The 8018-nt window shown below is 42.3% G+C and overlaps 1 pseudogene; it reads left to right on the forward strand.

Annotated features, from left to right (window-relative positions):
* The first annotated feature begins 519 nt into the window (after nucleotides 1-519).
* On the forward strand, nucleotides 520-7773 carry LOC103647844 (uncharacterized; annotated as a pseudogene).
* Nucleotides 7774-8018: the final 245 nt, after the last annotated feature.

Below are 8018 nucleotides of genomic sequence, written 5' to 3' on the forward strand. Positions count from 1 at the left end.
GCTTTCAGATTTACACTACGAGAAAGTCGGCTTTTAGAAAAAGCTACTTTCTGGATCCACCCCTTTGGTTGGCTTTTGGCTTTTAGGGGGGCAAAAGCCAAAGCCAAAAGTCAAACCAAACACACCCTAAGATTATCTCCAAGAGACTAGCTAAATAACTTGCAAAGCCAAATTTTGGCTACTAAATAGCAAATAACTTTCAACAGACAACATACTAGCTATCTGGCTCGCCAAATTATCAAACTCTCTAAATCGACTCTCTCACTAGCTAAATTTTATTAGACACCTGACTAGCCAAATTAAATAGATAATCTGTTGGAGTGAGATAACATATATAGAGTGTAATGTTTATAAATAAAATAAATAAATAGAGAGAGAAAAACGAAGATTCTATTGTATATGCTATAGAGATAACATATATAGAGTGTAATGTTTATAAATAAAATAAATAAATAGAGAGAGAAAAACGAAGATTCTATTGTATATGCTATAACCCAATCTCACTGGATCGCCCAACACGATACGACGGAAGAATCCACCACATGTCGACGCGACGCCACTCTCTTACGCACACGGCGGCGCATCCCTTCCACGCAGGCGGCCACGCCCCAGCCCGGCAGCAAGCCCTCCTGCCCCTGTCGACCCACGGCTCACCATTTCCTTCCCCGGGCGATGGTGAATGTGCAGGAGCAAGTTTCTTCGTTAACCACCTCGCCCTTCGCCTTCATTCCTTCACCCGGACGCAGCGGTGGCCAAACAAATAACACGCCTCGACGACGCGGCGCGCTCCGTCTTCCTCCCTCCCCGCCACCTTCCCTCCAAATCAAAACCAGCCAGATCGCCGCCTCGTCCTCTCCCTCTGCCATCCTCCCGGGATCGCCGTCGGGCTCGCCGCGCCGGAACCCTAGCGGATTGTCATTCGTTCGCGCGCGCCCCGCCTCGCCATGGAGGACTTCGCGCGCGCGGTGGAGGACGGGCTCAAGCTCTCGAAGCGGCTCGTGCTCCCGGGAGGGGTGCCGCCGCCGCGCCCGCCGGCGGGGATGGAGCGCACCATGTCGTCCGCCTCGGCGTCGGGTCCCGACCCGCGGCTGCTCCCCACGGCGCCGATGGCCTACGCGGTGGTCACCGACCCGGCCGCCATCGACACCCCCGACGTGCCCAGCTACCAACCCTACGTCTACGGCCACCTCGACCCGCCCGCGCTCATCCCGCTGCAGATGAAGGAGGTCGACTTGGCCGTCGACTGCGCGCTCGACGCCGCGCACGTCACCCTGCGCGCGCGCTGGTGGCTGCACTGCATCACGCGAAGCCGCGACTGCGACGTGCGCCTCGTCGTGCCCTTGGGCGAGCAGGAGCAGGTGAGCACGATCGGGTTTTCGCGCTACGTTGTCGCGGTTTGGCATTACGCATTCTATGTCCACGGTGGGGTGCCCAGTGGAGTCTTGTCACCACTTCCGCGCACAGCGTCAGCTATCGCCGGCGATCACCGTGGCTTTGATACATCTTGTTAGCAGCTGCTGGCAGCACCACATGTACACACTGCCCAGGTGAGCAGCGCCTCACACTGACACACACACACTGAATGGGCTGGAGGTTAGCGCACACACACGAACACATGTGGAAGTGTGGCTGCTCGAACTCACGCTGCAGCCAGCCATGTTCTTATATATAGCATTTCAAAATATGCATTAAGTCAACAAGGGCCATGCTGCTCAGAACAATGAGCCATGATCGCATTACCTGGTACTAATCTACCTTACTACCACTATAGCCATACTCCCCACTACTAGTGTTCTATTGACAAGGAGGGGAGGAAGCAGTCACTGTATGAGTGCTGTCATAAACAGAGAAGAGGTGAGAGCAGCAGATTATTTATCAGAATTTCTCTGTTCACCATTTGTTTATATGCATTGATTCCGTCCATTATTGATATACATCACTATAAAATCAACCCAAGCGTCAGTCTTGCTTACATACATTGTTTATAAACATATGTTTCCATTTGGATTGGTCTCAACCTAAGACCGGTTTGGCTAATAGGGTTCAATTCTAGGCGCTGAGGTTACTGTCGGAAGAAGATCATATAATACCCAAGTAATCGAAGTAGAAGAAACTTTGGAGAATCATGCAAAAATTGAGAGTGGTGGCCTTCTGAAGCCACATCTGTTTTTCTTGACAATATCTCAGGTATGTGCTTTGGTCTCCTGGTGCTTTACATTTGATGACTGGAAGTGCTATATCACGCTTTGCTGATTTTCTGCTTGTCTCATCCCTCAAGGTTGAGGGAGGAGCAGATATCTGTGCTACATTTCGATGGTCTCAGAAGTTACTATATGATAGTGGGTGTTTCTCTGTTGACATACCTTTCCATTTTCCATACTTTGTCAACCCATTACCAAAAGTGTTCATGAAGAGGGAAAAAGTTCAGTTGACTGCGAACACTGGTTTCAGTAAAGAGGTTTTTCTGCAAGGAACAAGCCACCCGTTGAAGGTGATCTAATTTTATTAACTTTCCTGATGTGCATTTGGAGCATTTGGAACTCCGCATAGGTTTGATCTTCTGGTTTTTTAATTTTCAATTCAGGAAAAGAGTAGGCAAGGAGATAAATTGTTTTTCCTGCATGAAGCCATTGTTGAGAATTGGTCGAGCAAAGTTTTTAATTTTTCGTACAGTGTGAGTTTCTGCAATGATGTTCCCTGCAGGCCGATGCTGAACTATCTTGTGAATCTAGCTCATCACGATATTCAGCAGATTAAAACTTATAATCTTGCTGAATATTCTGTCCCCTGCCTAATTTAAATTTTATGTTGATATGTTGTAGGTTTACTCAGGTGATTTGTCTGGTGGTGTGTTTGTGCAACCCTCAATATTATGTGACTATGATGATAGAGATAGCTTCTGCATTTTTCTTTTACCTGGAAGTGGCAACAGAAAGGTTAGTTGCTGCTACTTGCAACATTACCTTGATTGATATCCCTGCACTTGGAATGTTTCTATTTTAAGGCCAGGGATGTCAAGCTGATACAGCTCCTTTTAAGCTGCATGGAGTTTTACCTTGGGATTCTTCTAAATTCTCATTCGCCTCTATTCTCCTTTTAGTACCTGTTTTGGTTCATCGGACCAGAAGTTCATAGTCATGTGCCCCCTTTGTATTTCAAGAAATATACTTTGTGGTCCTTTATCTCATTTAAGCTATTTCAATAGGTATTCAGAAAAGCAGTTGTGTTTGTTGTTGACACAAGTGGAAGCATGCAAGGAAAGCCTCTTGAGAATGTCAAGCATGCAGTTTCTACCGCTCTTTCAGAGCTTGTGCAAGGGGATTACTTCAATATTATAACATTTAATGATGAGCTTCACTCATTCTCTTCCTGTTTGGAGCAAGTAAATGACAAAGCAATAGCAAGTGCAACTGATTGGATGAATGCAAACTTAGTTGCTGAGGGTGGCACAGATATTATGCATCCTTTGAGTGAGGTATGACATTTTGAAGAACCTCAGTTGGGAACTTTCTTATTTTACAATCCGGATTTCTCCTGTTTTGTTATTCATACTGGTCATTTCTTCATGTAAGGCAATGGCATTACTATCAAGTGTTCATGACACACTTCCGCAAATATATCTTATTACTGATGGTTCTGTTGATGATGAGCATAACATCTGCCAAACTACAAAAACCGAAGTCACCAACAGAGGGTCTAAATCTCCCCGAATTTCTACTTTCGGACTAGGTAATATTATTGTGACTTGCAATCAAAATGCAATTTTTGCAGTACCTTAGTTCTTGACCTGAACTTAAGTTCTTCTGCCTTATTTTACCTATGGTCTTCTCATAATTTTATATGCAAGTGTTTATTCCTATGCAAACAAAAACTGCGTGTAATTCGATAGGATTGTTAAATCTGTGATTTGTAACTGTTGTGAATCAAACTATGTTTTGGTCTTTCTTGTGTAGTTTGTCAAGTTATGTTTTAGATATTTCATGTTTTCTAAGTTTTCTGATGTTGTGACTTCAACATGCTAGGATCATATTGTAACCACTATTTCCTGCGCATGCTAGCATCAGTTGGCAAAGGACATTACAATGCTGCACTTGAGACAGGTACCCTTGGTTCTCCTTGTCTTGCATTATGATCTGGCTTCACGTATCTTTCTTATTATCGTTTATGTAGAATTAGCAATGTATATGGTATGATGTCATGATTCCACTGTTTGTTGATGTATTGCAAATATAAGATATAATCAGTTCTAGCTGTGGTTATATATACATTTTATCCAATTTTCTAAATCTCCATGACATGGACCAAAAAAAACATTTTTTCCTCAAAAGCATAGAACTGCGCATCATTATATAAAGACGAAAAATAGGCCTTACCTTTTTGTTTTGTATACTGGGTCTTCAGAGGTAGAAAGTTTTTTTGTTCTCATTTGTTCTGATCTCATTTGCTTTAGTTTCTCCATGTTACAAGGTCTATGTTTTTATTATGTGTGCATTATTGATCTAGAGTTCAATAAACGAATTTAATCTTTCAGAAATCGCCACTCTGATAGTCTGATTGCTATATGCATGCATCGGACTAGTAAATATATGAATATATGATTTTAACTTAACCATTTGTTAGTGAATCTGTTTTCCAGCATCAATCGAGAATCAGATTGTTAAGTGGTTCAGGAGAGCATCAAGTACAATTGTGGAAAATATCTCCATTGATGCTATGACACATCTTGATGAATTTGAAGTGAGTTTGTGCATGATTGGTTAGTGGTTATACTTTTTTGTTACTTATCCTATTTTAAATGCTTGTGACAGTGCAATCTATATGCCTTGGTTATTGACCTTGGCAGACCCAAATTACATTTCAAAGTTCATGATGCCATCAAATGCTGAATGTTTTACCATTTTATGTCACGGTGGTACCTGATTCCAGAAGCAAGATTCTGCTGGAAAAGTACCAGTTTTGGTTGTCTAATTGCTGTTCTTTTATTCTTTAGGTGGATTCTGAGTACATTCCGGACCTTTCAGCAAATTCTCCTTTGTGTGTGTCTGGAAAATACCGAGGAAAATTCCCAGACACAGTGAAAGCTAAAGGTTACTTAGCTGACATGAAGGAAGTCCTGATTGAACTGAAGGTCCAACAACTAAAGGAAGTAACTCTTGACAAAGTAAGATGCTGAAGTTTTTTTTTTGTAAGTTATGCTTGTCACTTCTCTACTTTTTTAGATAAAGGAAACTGATTCCTGCCTCTGCGGAGCCGCATACAGCGTATTGTTACATTGTTTCATCTATTGGCTGATCTCTCAGGAACAAAGTACATTACGAGGGACGAAGTCTATTATTATATTTCCATCCATATCTAGCAAAAACCTCCATGGCAATAATCTCTAGGATACGGCTCACCGCCTGGATGTTCTCCTTTGTCACGTTCTCATGCTGCAGCAATGCCCAACACCGCAGCCAATATGTTCCCCTAAAAATAGCATGCATAAAAGATGTATATATGACGTTGTCAAAAATTAAATCATTCCGACATCGCCAGATATTAGCCCAGCAAAGGGCAGTCAGCCCAACAAGAATAATACTCTTTTCTTTTGTAGCAACTCCTGAAAGCCAGTTTCCTAGCATGTGAATAATCGACGTAGGTGCTGTTAAACCCGTAGCTATATTAACTACCCTCCATATGTCACTTCTCTACTTGAGTTTTGATTTACGACAAAACTGCAACATGATAATACAACCTTCTTGATCTATCAAAGTTTGGGTAGCCAACTAATGCGTCAAAGAAGTATTCTCGAGAAAAAGAGTTTCTACCAAACCACATGTTCTTCTGGACAGTGGGCACACCTATCTTAAAACTCACCTTTGAAATGTTTCACTTGGTGGGCCGGTTTTATTTTTGTTGACTAGAATAGGTAATCATTAAGAAGTTTAGTTTTAAAACTTTTTTGTGAAACAATCTGTATTACTATTGTAAAAATTTTCCTGGGAGCTGTACATTTTAGCTTTGGTCAAAATATGTGTGGTTGTCCAAAAAATATTACTCCCTCCGTCCCAAATTAATATTCGATTTAGCTCTTGATTTTGATGTCTATATTCAAATAGATGATGATGAATCTAGACACATACAAAATACATATATTACTTATTGTATGAATCTATTAAAAAGGCTAAAACGAAATTTATTTTGGGACAGAAGAAGTATTCATCAAGGATTTTTATGTATGAATTTCAGGTATTGGTGACACAACATATTGATCTTATGACAGCAAAGGCATGGCTTTCTGCGGCCAAACAACTGGAGAGAAAGGTGGGGTATTTGGTCAGACAAATGGTTGCACTAGGGTGTGTTTAATGTTTAGTTTATGGCACTAGCAGTTCAAGCAAATATTTGGCCATGCCAAGGAAACTTGGCCTTCGTTTGGTTGGATGCCAAAGTTTTGCTGACCAGCCAATCCAAATTCTGGCTGACAAAAAAATCTAAGAGTCAGTTCGGTTGGCCATAAATGGCCTTCCCGATTTTGGCTAGTCAATTTTTTGGCTTATCGCCACAAAAGGACAAATTTTGACTGGCCAAACCATGGCTTTTTCCCTAGATTTCCTTAGCTTTACATTTGTCCTTTTGCCCTAGACCCAAAATTTGATCTGTGTTATGTTATGGTGTAAATGCAAGTGCAAAGTAACAGAACTGAAATGCACTGCTATTTACTGTGAGGGAAATTATGAATAAATAAGTTTGCTCAACTTCAATCTGATTTGCCAAAGACTTAGACTTTTAGAAATGCTTTTGAAAAGAACACACCACAAACACAGCCAAATGACCTCCATCTAACCTTTGTGGTGAGTAGTTTGTTTTTGCTTTGGTTCTCTCTTGCACATAGTTGAATAAAAGTGATTGTTATCAATCTTGCAGGTGATTAAATTAAGCATACAAAATGGTGTTCCATCGGAGTACACAGATATGGTATTACTTCAAACAAATTTGGACAATACTGGAACACAAAAGGTAGGTCCAACATATTATTCTTCGATGATATTCATTCTTTTTTTGGTGTAGGGGCTTTCATGAAATAACTTTTGATCACTTATGTTCCTTTTCCAAATATAAATCAGTTAGAAGTGAGTCTTTGCCAATAATTAGCTCATGACTATTTGTTGTTGGCCCTTTGGCTGCAATTTCTGAATAGTTTGATGTGAAGGGACCTTGCTGAGCTTTGTGTACTTGATCAGGTCAAGCAAAAACTAAAAGGACAGAAAGGCAGAGATGAGCAACAGATCCCGCTCCATGGGCTGAAACTGGGATTCGGTAACAACTAACAAGGACGCTACAAGGGAAAATCTCGTCACAGGATTTTGGGACGTGAACTCAGCAGAGAAAATTGTGATGCTCCAAAAGGGACCTGGCTGTTGCAGCCGCGTCGCTGACTGCCTTTGCTGCATGTGCTGCATCAGGGCGTGCAACAGGATGAACGACCAGTGTGCTATTCTGATGGCACAGGTCTGTGCGGCTCTAGCGTGCCTCGGCTGCTACGAATGCTGTGCGGAGGTGTGCTGTGGAGGGTCGGAGTCGTAGTAGGAAGTATGGAAGATTGGAGATTTGGAGTGTACATAATCGAGTTCGCGGAAGCCGGATTGTGAGGCGAGGAAGGATGAAATGCAATATATCAGCTTGATCGACGATTGGTCTTGGTTGTACATTGTCTCCTTCCAAACATTCTAATTTTCTCTTGTTACATGCAATGCAAAAGACGGATGACACAGTCCAGTCTCCAGTAGTGTACTTGTTTCTGAATAACTGGCTGGTCAGTGTTGGGACTTGGTAGTTGATGAGGCTGTCACGGCCCAGCCACGCCGCTGGACGCTGGTGCAGCGCCGTACCGTGGTTGCGGTGTAAAGAATCGGCGCCCAAATATTGGAAAAGAAATCACTAGCAAACGCGATAGCTGTCATAGTTTTCATACAACCAAACAGTGTGATGTTCTCTGTTAGTGCCGTAAGCTGTGGCGTCCGACAAAAACACGTCCG

This window comes from Zea mays, chromosome 2, assembly GCF_902167145.1.
Source record: "Zea mays cultivar B73 chromosome 2, Zm-B73-REFERENCE-NAM-5.0, whole genome shotgun sequence".
NCBI classification, from domain to species: domain Eukaryota; kingdom Viridiplantae; phylum Streptophyta; class Magnoliopsida; order Poales; family Poaceae; genus Zea; species Zea mays.